The 19,159-nt window shown below is 38.9% G+C and overlaps 1 protein-coding gene and 1 non-coding gene across 2 annotated transcripts in view; one reads left to right on the top strand and one right to left on the bottom strand.

The window, feature by feature from the left end:
• Cpq (carboxypeptidase Q) overlaps nucleotides 1-19,159 on the bottom strand; it is a 566,898-nt gene that overhangs the window by 123,507 nt on the left and 424,232 nt on the right. The window lies entirely within an intron of this gene.
• On the top strand, nucleotides 13,489-13,615 carry LOC127668269 (small Cajal body-specific RNA 14). The gene has a single exon (XR_007974045.1). It is a non-coding gene; the product is annotated as a small Cajal body-specific RNA 14 (non-coding RNA).

Raw genomic sequence — 19,159 nt, 5'->3', positions numbered from 1 at the left:
TTTAAACAGGAGTAAGATGGCCATTTAAAAGGCAACTCTAAGAATCATGTGTAAAAGAGAAGTACAGATTTGCTCATTGGAGATGTTGGTGGATACCTCATGGTATCTCTTGGGTCCCCATCAGCAATAATTTATTCAGGTAAATGCCATTATCTTATTTGAATGATAAAATATTGTCTGGAAAAGGAGTACATAATATATGCATAAATATAAAGCATGGAGGTCGCCAGCCACCACCTTGCACATGCAGCTCAATCAGGTACGCAGAGGGCACCAGAATGAAGTATTGCCTAGGACACAGCCTGCCTGGGTTCCTTCCACCCCAGGGAGCCAGGCAGCTCTACAGTTGCCTGGGCAGACACCCTGCAGGAGCGTCTGACCTGCAGTGGGTCCCACAGTTAGACAGAGGCCTGCAGTCTGAGATCACCAGCCACCATCCTGGCTCTGGCAGCTCAGCCAGGGAAGTGCCTGACCTGCAGGGAGTCCAGCAGTTAGACGGAGCCCTATGGTCCGAGGTATCCACCATCTTGACCCTGGCAGCTCAGCCAGCTCAACCAGGGGAACAACTGAACTGCAGGAAGTCCCAAGGCTAGATGGAGCTCTGGGGTCCAAGGTCACCACCATCTTGGCTCCTGTGACCAAGCAGCCAACTCAGCCAGAGACCTGTCCCACATCTAACACAGGGAAGATCCCACTACCTAATATTCTCTAGAGAACCAGCAGGAGCAGGTTAATCACCACTGCCCCTTTCCATCGGATGTGGGAGACCTGTGGCAGATCTGACATGGGGAAGATCCTACTTCCTGAAACTCACTCAAGAACAGACAGGAACAGGGTATTTGGTAGAATGTGGGGCATTCGAGAACCAGAATCAGCAGAGCATTTGAAACCCAGCAACAAGCCCTATCCTGGGCTGTTGGCCCTACAGAGTGATCAGCTCTTGGAGGGGATCCACACGGCATCCACCATCTTTACTACCAGGTGGACCAGACAGGCAACACCAGGTACACAGAGACAAATCGAGTATAGCATTGCTTGGGACAGGACACACTAGGGCTTCAATGACACCAAAGAGTAGGGCAGCAAATCAGCAGTCTGTGCCAGGGGAAACCCAGTCATCCAGAGGTGTGGAAATAGTCTTACAGACCCACAGGAGGTTCAAGCAACAGCCAGTGACTGCTGTCACTAACCAACTAACATCAGAGATAACCAGATGGCAAAAGGCAAATGCAGGAACGTTACTAACAAAAATCAAGGCAATATGGCAGCATCTGAACCCAATTCTCCAACAACAGCAAGTCCTGGATACCCCAACACACCAGATAAACAAGATTTGGATTTAAAATCACTGGTCATGATGCTGTTAGAGGAGCACAAAAAGGAAATAAATAAATCTCTTAAAGAAATACAGAGAAACAAGAATAAGTTAGAGACCCTTACGATGGAAACACAAAAATCACTTAAAGAAATTCAGGAGAATAGGGGTCAACAGACAGAAGCCAATGAAGAGAAAACCCAAAGATCACTTAAAGAAATGCAGGAGAAATTGAGTCAATAGGCAGAAGTCGTGAAAGAGGAAACACAAAAACATATTAAAGAAATACAAGAAAATACAAACAAACAAGTGAAGGAACTGAGCAAAACCATCCAGGATCTAAAAACAGAAGTAGAAACAACTAAGAAATCACAAAGGGAGACATCCTTGGAGATAGAAAACCATGGGAAGAAATCAGGGGCCATAGACGCAAATATCAACAATGGAATACAAGAGATGGAAGAAATAATCTCAGAAGCAGAAGATACCATAGAAACCATTGATTCAACAGTGAAAGAAATACAAAAAACAAAAAGCTTCTAACGCAAAACATCCAAGAAATCCAGGACACAATGAGAAGACAAAATCTAAGGATTATAGGTATAGATGAGAGTGAAGATTTACAACTGAAAGGTCCAGCAAATATCTTCAACAAAGTTATGGAAGAAAACTTCCCTAACCTAAAGAGAGAGATGCCCATGAATATACAAGAAGCCTATAGAACTTCAAACAGACTGGACTAGAACAGAAATACCTTCCATCACATAATAATCAAACCCCCAAATGAACTAAATAAAGAATATTAAGAACAGTAAGAGAAAAAGGCCAAGTAACCTTTAAGGGATGACCGATTAGAATTAAACCAGACTTCTCACCAGAGACCATGAAAGCTAGAAGATCCTGGGCTGATCTCATGCAGACTCTAAGAGAAAACAAATGCCAACACAGACTACTATACCCAGCAAAACTCACAATCACCATAGATGGAGAAACCAAGATATCCCATTATAAAACCAAATTTACACAATATCTTTCCACAAACCCAAACCTACAAAGGATAATAGGTGGAAAACATCAATACAAGGAGGGAAACTACACCCCGGGAAAAAGCAAGATAGTAAACTTCTTTTATCAAGCCCCAAAGAACATAGCCACTCAAATATAAAAATAACATCAAAAATAACAGGAAGTAATAATCACTACTCCTTTTTTTTATTTAGTTGTTTTTTTTTTTTTTTTTTTTTTTTTGTGACAAGGTTTCTCTGTATAGCTCTGGCTGTCCTGGAACTCACTCTGTAGACCAGGCTGGCCTCAAAGCCAGAAATCCACCTGCCTCTTCCTCCCAGAATGTTGGGATTACAGGCGTGTGCCACCACCGCCTGACCACTACTCCTTAATATCTCTTAACATGAATGGAGTCAATTCCCCAATAAAAAACAAAGACCTACAGACTGGATACATAAACAGGATCCTACATTTGGCTGCTTACAGGAAACACACCTCAGTATCAAAGACAAACACTACCTCAGAGTAAAAGGTTGGAAAACAATTTTATAAGCAAATGGTCTTAGGAAACAAGTCAGAGTAGCCATTCTAATATCAGATAATATTGACTTTCCACCTAAAATCATCAAAAGAGACATGGAAGGACACTTCTTACTGGTTAAAGGAAAAATCCAGCAAGAACTCTTCATTCTGAACATCTATAGTCCAAATGCAAGGGCACCTTCATTCGTAAAAGAAACTTTACTAAAGCTCAAAGCACACATTGCACCTAACACAATAATTGTGGGTGACTTCAACACTCCACTCTCCTCAGTGGACAGATCAAGAAAACAGAAACTAAACAAGGACACAGTGAAACTAATCAAAGCATTGGACCAATTGGATTCAACATATATATATATATATATATATATATATATATATATATATATATATATATATATATAAAACATTTCATCATAAAGCAAAAGAATATACCTTTTCCTTAGCACCTCATGGTACCTTCTCCAAAATCGGCCATATAATTGGTCACAAGACCTTAACAAATATAAGAATCAAAATAATCCCATGCCCCTGTCAGATCACTATGGAATAAGCGTGGTCTTATATAACAACAAAAACAACAGAAAGCCCACATATACATGGAGGTTGAACAATAATCTACTCAATGATACCTTGGACAAAGAAGAAATAAAGAAAGAAATCAAAGACTTTTTAGAATTTAATGAAAATGAAGGCATAACATACCCAAATTTATGGGCACAATGAAAGTAGTGCTGAGAGGAAAACTCATAGCCCTAATTGCCTGCAAAAAGAAACTGGAGAGAACATACAGTAGCAGTTTAATTGCACACCCGAAAGCCCGGGAACAAAAAGAAGCTAATTCACCCAGGAGGAATAGAAGATAAGAAATCATCAAACTCAGGGCTGAAATCAATCAAGGAGAAACAAAGAGAACCATACAAAGAATGAACAAAACCAGGAGCTGGTTCTTTGAGAAAATCAACAAGACAGATAAACCCTTAGCTAGACTAACCAAAGGTCACAGAAACAGTATCCAAATTAACAAAATTAGAAATGAAAAGGGAGATATAACAACAGAAATGGAGGAAATTCAAAAAATCATGAGATCCTACTATAAAAGTCTATACTCAACACAACTGGAGAATCTGGAGGAAATGGACAATTTCCTATACAGATACCAAATACCAAAATTAAATCAGGTTCAAATAGATCAATTAAACAGTCCCATAACCCCTAAAGAGATAAAAGTGATCATAGAAAGTCTCCCATCCAAAAAAAGCACAGGACCAGATGGTTTTAGTGCAGAATTCTATCAGACCTTCAAAGGAGACCTAACACCAATACTCCTCAAATTATTCCACAAAATAGAAACAGAAGGAACACTACCCAATTCGTTCTACGAAGCCAAAATTATGCTGATACCAAAACCACACAAAGATCCAACAAAGAAGGAGAACTACAGGCCAATATCACTTATGAATATCGATGCAAAAATACTCAATAAAATTCTTGCTAATCAAATCTAAGAACACATCAAAACGATCATTCACCATGATCAAGTAGGCTTCATCCCAGGGATGCAGGGATGGTTCAATATACGGAAATCCATCAATGCTATCCACTACATAAACAAACTCAAAGAAAAAAAACACATGGTCATTTCACTAGATGCTGAAAAAGTATTTGACAAAATTCAGCATCCTTTCATGCTAAAAGTCTTGAAAAGAACAGGAATTCAAGGCCCATATCTAAACATAGTAAAAGCAATATACAGCAAACCAGTAGCCAACATCAAACTAAATGGAGAGAAACTGGAAGCAATCCCATTAAAATCAGGGACTAGACAAGGCTGCCCCCTCTCTCCATATCTTTTTAACATAGTTCTAGCTAGGGCAATTAGATAACATAAGGAGGTCAAAGGGATAAAAATTGGAAAGGAAGAAGTCAAACTCTCTCTATTTGCAGATGATATGATAGTATACTTAAGTGACCCAAAAAACTTCGCTGAAGAACTCCTACAGCTGATAAACAACTTCAGTAAAGTGACTGATTATAAAATCAACTCAAGTAAATCAGTAGCCTTTCTATACTCAAAGGATAAGCAGGCTGAGAAAGAAATTAGGGAAATGATACCCTTCACAATGGCCACAAACAATATAAAGTATCTTGGTGTGACTCTAAGCAAACAAGTGAAAGATCTTTATGAGAAGAACTTAAGATTTCTGAAGAAGGAAATCAAAGAAGACCTCAGAAAATGGAAAACCCTTCCATGCTTGTGGATTGGCAGGATTAATATAGTAAAAACGGCCATCTTACCAAAAGCAGTCTACAGATTCAGTGCAATCCCCATCAAAATCCCAACTCAGTTGTTCAGAGTTAGAAAGAGCAATTCTCAAATTCACTGGAATAACAAAAAACCCAGGATAGCTAAAACTATTCTCAACAACAAAAGAAATTCTGGGGGCATCAATATCCCGGACCTCAAGCAATACTACAGAGCAATAGTGTTAAAAACTGCATGGTATTGGCACAGTGAGAGGTAGGTGAATCAATGGAACAGGATTGAAGATCCAGAAATGAACCCACACACCTATGGCCACTTGATCATCGACAAATAGGCTGAAAACATCCAATGGAAAAAGGATAGCCTTTTCAAAAAATGGTGCTGGTTCAACTGGAGGTCAGCATGCAGAAGAATGCGAATTGATCCATCCTTATCTCCTTGTCCTAAGGTCATCTCCAAGTGGATCAAGGACCTCCAACCTCCACATAAAGCCAGACACACTGAAACTAAAAGAAAAGAAACTGGGAAAGACCCTTGAGCACATGGGCACAGGAGAAAAGTTCCTGAACAGTACACCAATGGCTTATGGTCTAAGATCAAGAATTGACAAATGGGACCTCATAAAATTACAAAGTTTCTATAACACAAAGGACACTGTCAATGGGACAAATCGGCAACCAACAAATTGGGATAAGATCTTCACCAACCCTACATCTGACAGAGGGCTAATATCCAATATATACAAAGAAGTCAAGAAGTTAGACTCCAGAGAGCCAAATAACCCTATTAAAAATGGGGTACAGAGCTAAACAAAGAATTTTCACCCGAAGAACTTCGGATGGCTGAGAAGCATCTTAAAAAATCTTCAACATCATTAGTCATTAGCGAAATGCAAATAAAAGCAACCCTGAGATCACACCAGTCAGAAGGGCTAAGATTAAAAACTCAGGAGACAGCAGGTGTTGGTGAGGATGTGGAGAAAGAGGAACACTCCTCCACTGCTGGTGGGGTTGCAAATTGGTACTATTAAGTTCTAATCCCTTGACCTTCCCTAACTGAAATGACAAAACAGCCTGATTACTTCCCATTTGACTCCGGAATATAATAAGGCTTTGGAAGGAAAACAAATCATTTAACTCTGTGGAATGGGGGGCATTCCACATTCTATTAGCCTGCAGTTCACACTTGAAGAGCTGGTCCAAATCTTTTCCCTGTGACAGTGCCTCTAACTTGGTGAATAAGTTTTATTAAATGAAACTCTAGGGATCCATGAGAACAAATATCGCCCCTGTCCTTAACTAGTGAAAAAAAATGCTGTTTAATTTGAAAATCACCCTGACTGTGAGACCACAGCCTGCCTTTGTTGAGAGGCATTATTAAGTTCCCTGAATGTGAATTGTTATTTATATGTGTTCAGGTTTGCTTGGGTATAAACCTCTTTAGAAATTGATTTTTTTTTAGGATTTTTTGGTCATATTTTTTATTAAATATATTCTTTATTTAAATTTCAAATGATTTCCCCTTTCCTGGTTCCACCCACCCCCAAATGTCCCATAAGCCATCTCCCCTCCCCCTGTTCCCCAATCAACTCCCTCCTGCTTCCCTGGCCTGGTATTCCCCTACACTGCTGCATCTAGCTTAACAGGATCAGGGGCCTCTCCTCCCTTTGATAGCCAACAAGGTCATCCTCTGCTGCATATGCATCTAGAGCCATGGGTAACACCATGTGTACTATCTGGTTGATGGTTTTGTCCCTGGGCGCTCAGGGAGTACTGGGTGGCTCATATCTTTGTTCCTCCTATGGTACTGCAAACACCTTCAGCTCCTTGGGTCCTTTCTCTAGCTTCCCCATTTGGGGGCCCTGTGCTCAGTTCAATGGCTGGCTGAGAGTGTCCCCCTCTGGATTTGTCATGCACTAGCAGAGCCTCTGAGGTGACAGCTATATCAGGGTTCCTTCAGCAAGTACTTGTGGGCATCGATAATAGTGTCTGTGTTTTGTAACTGTATATGGGATGGATCACTAGGTGGGGTAGTCTCTGGATGGTCTTTCCCTCAGTCTCTGCTCCACACTTTGTCTCTATGTGGGTATTTTGCTCCCCCTTCTAAAAAGGACCTGAGTATCCATACTTTGTTCTTCCTTCTTATTGGGCATCATTGAAGTATGAATTGTGTCTTGGGTATTCCAAGCTTCTGGGCTAATATCCACTTATCAGTGTGCAAATACCATGTGTGTTCTTAGGTGATTGTGTTACTTCACAGAAGAATGATATTTTCCAGTTCCATTTGCCTAAGAATTTCATGAATTCATTGTTTTTAATAGCTGAGTAGTATTCCATTGTGTAAATATACCACATTTTCTGTATCCATTCCTCTGTGGAGGGATATCTGGGTTCTTTCCAGCTTCTGGCTATTATAAATATGGGTACTATGAACATAGTGGGGCATGTATCCTTATTACATTCTGGGGAAACCTCTGGGTATATGCCCAGGAGTAGTATACCAGGGTTCTCGGGTAGTATCATGCCCAGTTTTCTCAGGAAAGGCCAGACTGATTTCCAGAGTGGTTGTACCAGCATGTAATCCCATAAGCAGTGAAGGAATGTTCCTCTTTCTCCACATCCTCACCAGCACCTGCTGTCTCCTGAATTTTTTTATTTTAGCAATTCTGACTAGTGTGAGGTAAAATATCAGGGTTATTTTGATTTGCATTTCCCTGATTACTACAGATATTGAACATTTCTTCAGGTGCTTCTCAGCTATTTGATATTTCCCAGGTGAAAATTCTTTCTTTAGCTCTATACCCCATTTTTAATAGGGTTATTTGGCTCTCTGTAAGTATAACTTGTTGAGTTCTTTGTATATCTTACATATTAACTTTCTGTTGGTTGTAGGGTTGGTAAAGATCTTTTCCCAATTGGTTGGTTGCCATTTTGTACTATTGACAATTTCCTTTGCCTTACAGAAACTTGGCAATTTCATGAGGTCCCATTTGTGAGTTCTTGATCTTAGAGCATAAGCTATTGGTGTTCTGTTCAGGAACTTTCTCCCTGTGCCCATGTCCTCAAGGGTCTTTCCCAGTTTCTTTTCTATTAGTTTCAGTGTGTCTGGTTTTATGTGGAGTTCCTTGATCCACTTGGACTTGAGCAAGTTTCAGTTTGTCTGGTTTTATGTGGAGTTTCTTGATCCACTTGGACTTGAGCAAGGAGATAAAAATGGATCGATTTGCATTCTTCTGCATGCTGACCTCCAGTTGAACCAGTACCATTTGTTGAAATGGCTATCTGTTTTCCACTGAATGGTTTTAGCTCTTCTGTCAAAGATTAAGTGATCATAGATATGTGGGTTCATTTCTGGTTCTTCAATTCTATTCCATTGATCTACCTGTCTGTCACTGTACAAATACCATGCAGTTTTTAACACTATTGCTCTGTAGTATTGCTTGAGGTCCAGGATACTGATTCCCCCAGAAGTTCTTTTACTCTTCAGAATAGTTTTAACTATCCTGGGTTTTTTGTTATTCCAGATGAATTTGAGAATTGCTATTTCTAACTCTATGAAGCATTGAGTTGGGATTTTCATGGAAATTGCATTGAATTTGTATATTGTTTTTGGCAAGATGGCCAATTTTACTATATTAATCCTGCCAATCCATGAGTATGGGAGATCTTTCCATCTTATGAGGTCTTCTTCAATTTCTTTCTTTAGATGCTTGAAGTTCTTGCCAGGCACATCTTTCACTTGTTTGGATACAGTCACACCAAGATATTTTATATTAATTGTGACTTTTCTGAAGGGTATTGTTTCCCTAATTTCTTTCTCAGGATGTTTATCCTTTGAGTATAGGAGGGCTATTGATTTGTTTGAGTTAATTTTACAGCTGGCCACTTTGCTGAAGTTGTTTATCAGCTGTAGGAGTTCTCTGGCGGAGTTTTATTGGTTGCTTAATTATACTATCATATCATCTGCAAATAGTGATAATTTGACTTCTTCCATTCCAATTTGTGTCCCTTTGACCTCCTTTTGTTGTCTAATTGCTCCAGCTAGAACTTCAAGTACTATGTTGAATAAATATGGAGAGAGAGGGCATCCTTTTCTAATTCCTGATTTTAGTGGGATTGCTTCAAGTTTCTCTTCATTTAGTTTTATGTTGACTACTGGTTTGCTGTATATTGCTTTTAATATGTTTGGGTGTGGGCCTTGAATTCCTATTCTTTCCAAGACTTTTAACATGAAAGAATGCTGAATTTTGTCAAATGCTTTTTCAGCATCTAATGAAATGACCATGTGGTTGTTTTTCTTTGAGTTTGTTTATGTAGCAGATTACATTGATAAATTTCTACATAGTGAACCATCCATGCATCCTGGGATGAAGCCTACTTGATCCTGGTGAATGATCATTTTGATGTGTTCTTGGATTTGGTTGGCAAGAATTTTATTTTTGCATCGATATTCATAAGGGAAATTGGCCTGAAGTTCTCTTTCTTTGTTGGATCTTACTGTGGTTTTGGTATCAGCATAATTGTGGCTTCCTAGAACAAATTGGGTAGTGTTCCTTCTGCTTCTATTTTGTGGAATAGTTTGAAGAGTATTGGTGTTAAGTCTTCTTTGAAGGTCTGATAGAATTCTGCACTAAAACCATCTGGTTCTGTGATTTTTTTTATGATTAGGAGACTTTCAATGACTGCTTCTATTTCTTTAGAGGTTATGGGACCATTTATATGGTCTATCTGATGCTGATTTAATGTTGGTATTTGGTATCTGTCTAGGAAATTGCTCATTTCATCCAGATTTTCCCGTTGTGTTGAGTATAAGATTTAATAGTAGGATCTAAATGTTTCTTGAATTTCCTCAGTTTCTGTTGTTTTATCTCCCTTTTCATTTCTGATTTTGTTAATTTGGATACTGTCTCTGTGCTCTTTGGTTAGTCTGGCTAAGGCTTTATCTATCTTGTTGATTTTCTCAAAGAACCAGCTCCTGGTTTTGTTGATTCTTTGTATAGTATTTTTGGTTTCAACTTGGTTGATGATCAATCCTGAGTTTAATGATTTCCTCCCTTTTACTCCTCTTGGGTGTATTAGCTTCTTTCTGTTCTAAAGCTTTCAGGTGTGCTGTCAAGCTGCTAGTTTAAGCTCTCTCCATTTTCTTTTTGTAGGCACTCATGGGCTATGAGTTTTCCTCTTCGCACTGATTTCAGTGTGTCCCATAAATTTGGGTCTGTTGTGCCTTCATTTTCATTAAATTCTAAAATGTCTTTGATTTCTTTCCTTATTTCTTCCTTGACCAAAGTATCATTGAGTAGAGAATTCTTCAGCTTCCATGTTTATGTGGACTTTTTGTTGTTCTTGTTGCTATTGAAGACGACCCTTACTCCATAGTGATCTGATAGGAGGCAAGGGATAAATTCGATCTTATTATATCTGTTGAGGTCTGTTTTGTGACCAATTATATGGTCAGTTTGGAGAAGATACCATGGGGTGCTGAGAAGAAGGTATTTTCTTTTGATTTAAGATGAAATGTTCTATAGATATATATTAAATCCATTTGTCCTAAAACTTGTTAGTCACCCTGTGTCTCTCTTTACTTTGTGTTTCCCTGATCTGTCCTTTGAGCAGAGAGGAGTGTTGAAGCCATCCACAATTATTGTGTGAGGTGCAATGTGTGCTTGAAGTTTTAGTTAAGTTTCTTTTATAAATGAGGATGCCCTTATATTTGGAGCAGTTGTTCAGAATTGATAGTTCTTCTTGGTAGATGTTTCCTTTGATGAGTATAGAGTGTTCTTATGTATCTTTTTTGATGACTTGTAGTTGTCATCAAGATGACATTTCTATCAAATAGAAAGTCTATTTTATTGGATATTAGAATGGCTACTCCAGCTTGTTTCCTGGGACCATTTGCTTGGAAAATTGTTTTCCAGCATTTTACTCTGAGGTAGTGTTTGTCTTTGACACTGAGATGAGTTTCCTGTATGCAGTGAAATGTTGGGTCCTGTTTATGTATCCAGTCTGTTAGTCTATGTCTTCTTATAGGGGAATTGAATCCATTGATGTTAAGAGATATTAAGAAATAGTGATTCTTGCTTTCTGTTATTTTTGTTGTAATTTTTATGTTTGAGTGGTTATCTTTTTTTGGGTTTATTAAAAGAAGATTAATTTCTTGCTTTTTCTAGTGGGTAGTTTCCCTCTTTTGTTGGTGTTTTCCATTCATTATCCTATGTAGGGCTGGATCTGATAAAAAATATTGTGTAAATTTGTTTTTATCATGGAATACCTTGTTTTTTCCATGTATGGTAATTGAGAGATTTGCTGGAAGCCTGGATTGACATTTGTGTTCCCTTAGGGTTTGTAGGTTCTTCTGTCTTTCATAGTCTGTTGAGAAGTCTGGTGTAATTCTGATAGGTTTACCTTTATATGTTCCTTGACCTTTTACCCCCACTGCTTTTAATATTCTTTCTTTGCTTTGTGCATTTGGTGTTTCAATTATTATGTGACAGGAGAATTTTCTTTTCTGGTTAAATCTATTTGGAGTTCTGTAGGCTTCTTGTATGTTCATGGTTATCTATTTTTTTAGGTTAGGGAAGTTTTCTTCTATAATTTTGTTGAATATATTTACTGGCCCTATAAGTTGGAAATTTTCACTCTCTTCTATACCTATGATCCTTAAGTTTGGTCCCCTCATTTTGTCCTGGATTTCCTTGATGTTTTGGGTCAGAAGCTTTTTGCATTTTGCATTCTTTGACTGTTGTGTTAATGATTTCTATGGTATCTTCTGCATCTGAGATTCTCTCTTCTGTCTCTTGTATTCTGTTGTTGATGCTTGGATTCATGACTCCTGACTTTATCCCAAGGTTTTCTATGTCCAGAGTTGTTTCCCTTTGTGATTTCTATATTTTTTTCTACCTCCATTTTTAGATCCTAGATGGTTTTGTTCAATTTCTTCACCTGTTTTATTGTGTTTTCCTATAGTTCTTTAAGAGCTTCTCCCTGTTTTTTTTGTGTTCTCCTGTATTTCTTTAAAGGAGTTTTATTCCCTTCTTGAAGCCCTCTATCAGCATCATGACCTGTGAATTTTAAATCCAAATTTTGCTTTTGTGTTGTGTTGGGGTATCCAGGACTTGCTGTTGTGGATGAATTGGGTTTGGATTGTGCCACACTGCCTTGATTTTTGTTACTAACATTCCTCTGTTTGCCTTTTCCATCTGGTTATCTCTGGTGTTAGTTGGTCCCGATGTCTCTGGCTGGTGCTTGTGCCTCCTGTGTGCCTGCAAGGCTGTCTCAGCACCCCTGTGTGACTGGCTCTCCCCTGGCACAGAGTGCTGTGAAGCTGCCCAGGTCCTGGGTGCAGGTGGGCTCCTGGTGGACTGTGTCCCAAATGATCTTACACTCAGGTGTTCTCTGTATTCCTGGCTGTTCCTGTCTGCTCAGTCACAGGAGAAAAGATCTAGAAATTGATTTTAAGAAACTTGCCATTAAAAGAATCCTGAAACTAATGCCAGAAAACTGCTAGTTGCTGTGGGCAATCCCAAGTTTCTAGACTGACTACAAGAAGAAAGACTTCTGAAAGAAAATGGGGCAGCTGGAAAAGATCTTCTGCCACGAAGAAGTGGCAGATACTAGCCTCTAAGGAGTGCTGTCAGGCCAGAGGACACAGGTAGGACCAGCCCTGCTGCTCAGAAGAACCTGCCCTGAGTCCTCAGGTCACAGGAACCAAGGGACAGCCTGGAATGGGAGTCTTCAGGTTTCTGTCTGTGCCCAGTGCTGATCTTGGGCCACAGAGCTACATACACAAATACCGCCAGGAAAGCTGGTCTCCTAGGAGTGCCTACACACCTGCAAACACAGGTAACACTACCACTTCTCTTTAAATTGCTGGCCCCAGAAGGACCCGCTCAAAGTCATCAGGACACAGGAACCAAGGAACAGCTGGTGACAGGACCCTTCTGGTTTATGTCTGTACTCCAGAGCTGACTCTGCACCACAGCTATTCATACCTAAATACCTCCCAGAGAGAACTGGTCTCCCAGGAGTATTGACACACAGGCATGAAGTACAGACATGCCACAGTCACAGACAGCAAGAGCAGCTAACACCACATATAACAAGGCAAGCATGAGAACATAAGCAACAGAAACCAAGGCTACTTGGTATCATCAGAACCCAGTTCTCCCACTGCAAAGAGCCCTGGATACACCAACACACCACAACAGCAAGACACTGATTTGAAATCACTTCTCATGATGATGATAGAGGACTTTAAGAAGGACATAAATAACTGCCTTAAGGAAATACAAGAGAACAGAGGTTAACAGGTAGAAAACCTCAAAGAGGAAACATAAAAATCCCTTAAAGAATTACAGGGTGTGACTACTGTACCTTGTATTGATTGCATGCAACTGTAGTCTGTCATATACATCAAACAACAAAACAGATGGTTCCTGCTGACAGGATATTTATAGTCGTCAGATTTCCTGTGTAATAAATCCATACATAAAAAAAGAACTATGGGAAAACAGAACCATACAGGTATAAGAATTGAACAAAACTATCCAAGATCTAAATGTGGAAATAGAAACAATAAAGAAATCACAAAGGGAAACAACCCTGGAGAGACAAAACCTATGAAAGAGATCAGGAGTCATAGATGCAAGCATCACAAACAGATTACAAAAGATAGAAGAGAGAATATCAGGTACAGATAACATAGAAAACATTGATACAACAGTCAAACAAAATGCAAAAATGCAAAATGTTCCTAACTCAAAACATTTAGGAAATGTAGGACAAAGTGAGAAGACCAAACCTAAGGATAATAGGTGTAGAAGAGAGTGAAGATTCCCAACTTAAAGGGCCAGTAAATATATTCAACAAAATTATAGAAGAAAACTTCCCTAACCTAAAGAAAGAGATACCCATGAACATACAAGAAGCCTACAGAACTCCCAATAAATTGGACCAGAAAAAATTCCTCCCATGACATAATAGTCAAAACACCAATTGCACAAAGAAAGAAAGAATATTAACAGCAGTAAGGGAAAAATGTCAGGTAACATATAAAGGCAAACCTATCACAATTATACTAAACTTCGCACCAGAAAATATGAAAGATCCTGGGCAGATGTCAATCATGCCTAGCCCAGGCTACTATACCAAGCAAAACCCTCAATTACCATAGAGGAAGAAACCAAGATATTCTATAACAAAAGCAAACTTACACAATATCTTTCCACAAATGAGCCCAAAAAAGGATAATAGGTGGAAAACACCAACAGAAGGAGGGAAACTACACCCTAGAAAAAGCAAAATAGTAATCTTCTTTCAACAAATCAACAAGAAGATAGGCAAACAAAAATAAAAATCTCAAAAATAACAGGAAGCAACAATCACTATTCCTTAATATCTCTTAACATCAATGGACTCAATTTCCCAATAAAAAGACATAAAGTAACAGACTGGATATATAAACAAAACCCAGCATTTTACTGCATACATGAAGCACATCTGAGTGTTAATAAGACACTACCTCAGAGTAAAAGGCTGGAAAACAATTTTCCAAGCAAATAGTCCCAGGAAACAAGCTGTAGTAGGCATTCTATTATCAGATAAAATCGACTTTCAACCAAAAGTCATCAAAAAAGATAAGGAAGGACACGTTATACACATCAAAGGCAACATCTACCTAGAAAATCTCTCAATTCTGAACACCTATGCTCCAAATGCAAGGGAATTCACATCCACAAAAGAAACTGTACTAAAATTCAAAGTGTACATTGCACCTCACACAATAATTATGGGGAACTTCAACACCCACTCCCATCAGTGGAAGAGCAGGGAAACACAACATAAACAGAAACACAGTAGAACTTACAAAAGTTATGGACCAAGTGGATTTACCAGATAATCTATAGAACATTTCATCTTAAATCAAAAGAATATGCCTTCTTCTCAGGTCCTCATGGTACCTTCCCCAAAATTGACCATATAATTGGTTACAAAACATACCTCAACAGATATAAGAAGATTGAAATAATCCCATGCCTCCTATCAGAACACTACAGATTAAGGCTGTTCTTCAAAAGCAACAAAAACAACAGAATGCCCACATACACATGGAAGCTGAACAACACTCTACTCAATGATAACTTGATCAAGGAAGAAATAAAGAAATTAAAGACTTTTTAGAATTTAATGAAAATGAAGGTACAACATAACCAAACCTACGGAACACAATGAAAGCAGTGCTAAGAAGAAAACTCATAGAGCTGAGTGCCTCCAAAAAAATCTTTAGAGAGTATACACTAACAGTTTAACAGCACCCCTGAATGTTCTAGAACAAAAAGAAGCAAATATACCCAAGAAAAAGAATCATCAAATAATCATCAAAACCAGGAGCTGGTTCTTTGAGAAAATCAACAAGATAGATAAACTCTTAGCCATACTAACCAGAAAGCACAGAAACAGAACAAAATCAGAAATGAAAAGGGAGATATAAAAACAGAAACTGAAGAAATTCAAAAAAAAATCATTAGATCCTACAACAAAAGCCTATACTCAACACAACTTAAAAATCTGGATGAAATCAATAATTTTATAGAGAGATACCAGCTATCAAAGTTAAAACATGATCAGATAAACCATCTAAACAGTTCTATACCCCCTAAAGAAATAGAAGCAGTCATTAAAATCTCCCGACCACCCCCCCAAAAAAACAAAAAAACCCCAAACAAAAACAACAACAACAACAACAAAACAGGACCAGATGCTTTTATTGCAGAGTCCTGTCAGACCTTCTGAGAAGACAAAATAACAACATTCTTCATGCTATTCCCCAAAACAGAAACAGAAGGAACACTACCCACCTTGTTCACAATTGTGCTGATACCAAAACCACACAAAGATTAAACAAAGAGAGCTTCAGAACAATTTCCCCTATGAATATCGATGCAAAAATACTAAATAAAATTCTTGCCAACAGAATTGAAGAACACATCAAAGTGATCATTCACGACCATCAAGTCTTGGAAAGATCAGGAATTCAAGGCCCATACTTAAACAATATACAGCAAACCAGTAGCCAACACCAAAAATGGCCAAAAGCAATATACAAATTCAATGCAATTCCAATCAAAATTCCAACTCAATTCTTCATAGAGCTAGAAAGAGCAATTCTCAAATTCATCTGGAATAACAAGACACCCAAGATAGCTAAAACTATTCTCAACAATAAAAGAAGTTCTGGGGGAATCCGTATTGCAGACCTCAAGCAATAGTGATAAAAACTGCATGGTATTGGTAGAGTGACAGGCAGGTAGATCAATGGAATAGAATTGCAGACCCGGAAATGAACCCACACACCTACGGTCACTTGATCTTTGACAAAGGAACTAAAACCATCCAGTAGAAAAAAAGCCTTTTCAACACATGGTGTTGGTTCAACTGGTGTTTAGCAAGCAGAAGAATGCAAATCTATCCATTTTCATCTCCTTATATAAAGCTCAAATCCAAGTGGTTCATGGACCTCCACATAAAACCAGAAAATAATAGAAAAGAAAGTGGAAAGAGCCTCAAGCACATGGGCATAGGGCAAAATTTCCTGAACAGAACCCCAATGGCTTATGCTCTAAGATAAAAAAAATATTGACAAATGGAACCTCATAAAATTACAAACCTTCTGTAAGGCAAACAACACTATCAATAGGACAAAATGGCAACCAACAAATTGGGGAAAGATCTTTACCAAGCCTATATCTGATAGAGGGATAATATTCAATATATACAAAGAACTCATGAAGTTAGACACCGGAGAGCCAAATAACCTTATTAAAAATATGGAACAGAGCTAAACAAAGAATTCTCAACAGAGGAATACTGGATGGCTGAGAAGCCCCTAAAGAAATGTTCAACATCCTTAATCATCAGGGAAATGCAAATCAAAACAACCCTGAGATTCTACCTCACTCCAGTCAGAATGGCTAAGATGAAAAATTCAGTTGACAGCAGATACTGGAGAGGATGTAGAGAAAGAGGAGCACTCCTCCATTGCTGGTGGTATTGCAAACTCTGGAAATCAGTTTGGCAGTTCCTCAGAAAATTGGACATAGTATTACTACCTGAGGACTCAGCTACACTATTCTTTGGCATATACACTGAAGATGCTCCAACATGTAATAAGGACACATGCTCCACTATGTTCATACAGCCTTATTTATAATAGCCAGAAGGTGCAGAAGGTGGAAAGAATCCAGGCGTTCCTCAACAGAGGAATGGATACAGATAATTGGGTATATTTACACAGGTATTAAAAACAGTAAATTCATGAATCTCTTAGTCAAATGGATGGAACTAGAAAACATCATCCTGAGTGAGGTAACCTAATCACAAAAGAACACATGGTATGCACTTGCTAATTAGTGGATATTAGCCCCAAAGCTTAGAATAGCCAAGATACAACTCACAGACCACATAAACTCAAGAAGGAAGACCAAAGTATGTATACTTTGATCCTTCTTAGAATGTGGATCAAAATACCCATGGTTCACAGCCAACCAATAGACTGAGCATAGAGTCCCCAATATAGGAGCTAGAACAAGGACCCAATCAGCTGAATAGGTTTGTAGCCCCATAGTAGGAACAATAATACATACCAAACAGTTCCCCCAGAACTCCCAAGGACTAAACCACCAACCAAAGAGTACACATGGATGGACCCATGGCTGCAGCTGCACATGTAGCAGAGGATGGCCTTGTTGGACATCAATGGGATGAAAGGTCCTGAGAAGGCCTGATGCCCTAGTGTAGGGGAATGCCAGGACAGGGATGCGGAAGTGGATGGGTTTGTGAGTAGGGGGAAGGGGCATGGGATGGGGATTTCGCGAGAGGAAACCAGGAAAGGGGATAATATTTGAAATGTAAATAAAGAAAATATCTAACAATAAAACAAAAGAAAATGGGAATAAAGTTCTAATCTTGTGCTTAGGGTGTATTTGTGTGTGAATGTGTGTATGTGAGTGTGTATATATGTATATCTGTGTATTTGTATGTGTGTAAATCTGTGGGGGTATGTGTGAATGAATATATGTGTATATTTGTGTGCATATGTGTATGTGTGTATGTGCGTATGCATGTGTTAGTGTGTATGAGTATGTGTGAATGTGTGTTTATGTGTTATACACATATAGGTGAGTCAGCAGGAATTACAGATGAGGCCTTATTGCTAAGGAGGTTAGAAAACCTGTCTCCACTCATCACTACCAGGAGACAATGATAGAGTTGGGAAGATGTACCACCAGGACTTGGGTGCTCAATCCTATTTGAGTGACCCTTAAGAGAGTTTCAGAGAGAAAGATAGAGGTCTATGGCAAGTCCACAGCTTGTGGTCAGTGCTGGGCTCCATGGTTCTATTGCTGTTTCCTTGGCTGAGCTGCTGCTCTCATAGTAACCTGGTTTTAACAATGCTGATAGATTTGGACACTGTTCCTTAGGGTACTGGCCTCCTCAACCTAGCCCTGACTTTTAGGCAGGCCTGCAGGGTTCTGATCTATCCAGAGACTCATTCCATTTTGGACAGAGCACACTCTGAAGTTGTATGAGCCATAGAATAGAGGTAAAATCACCCCTGCTAGATATAGACAGCAATTTCCAGGAGGGCTACTGATTGATGGAAGGCCTACCATTTTTCTGGTCTCTTAGGAAGAGACTTTCTCCTGCTTTCCAGTGATATTAATTCAGGTTGAAAAAGAGAAAAATATATAGCCAAATAATATCCTGACTTAATCTGGGATATGGTAAGGAATTAAGGGCCTAGACACACTGTAGTGTTTGTTTCTTTATAAGCCCCTTCTTTATGTGTAAACTTTTGAAAAAAGATACTTTTAAAATTATATTTTACCATATTGTTATTAAATTTAGCTATCTGAATAGAGCATCCTGTTCCTGCTTTAATAAACATTGGGTGCTCCACAGTGGTACAGGCCTATCGTGCCAGCACTCAGACACTCTGAGCAGCATAAGTTCTAGACTGGACCTCACAAGCAACCC

This window comes from Apodemus sylvaticus, chromosome 17 (genome assembly GCF_947179515.1).
Source record: "Apodemus sylvaticus chromosome 17, mApoSyl1.1, whole genome shotgun sequence".
Classification (NCBI taxonomy): Eukaryota; Metazoa; Chordata; class Mammalia; order Rodentia; family Muridae; genus Apodemus; species Apodemus sylvaticus.
The sequence above is the reverse complement of the archived record's forward strand: the minus strand, read 5'-3'. Positions and strand labels throughout refer to the sequence as shown.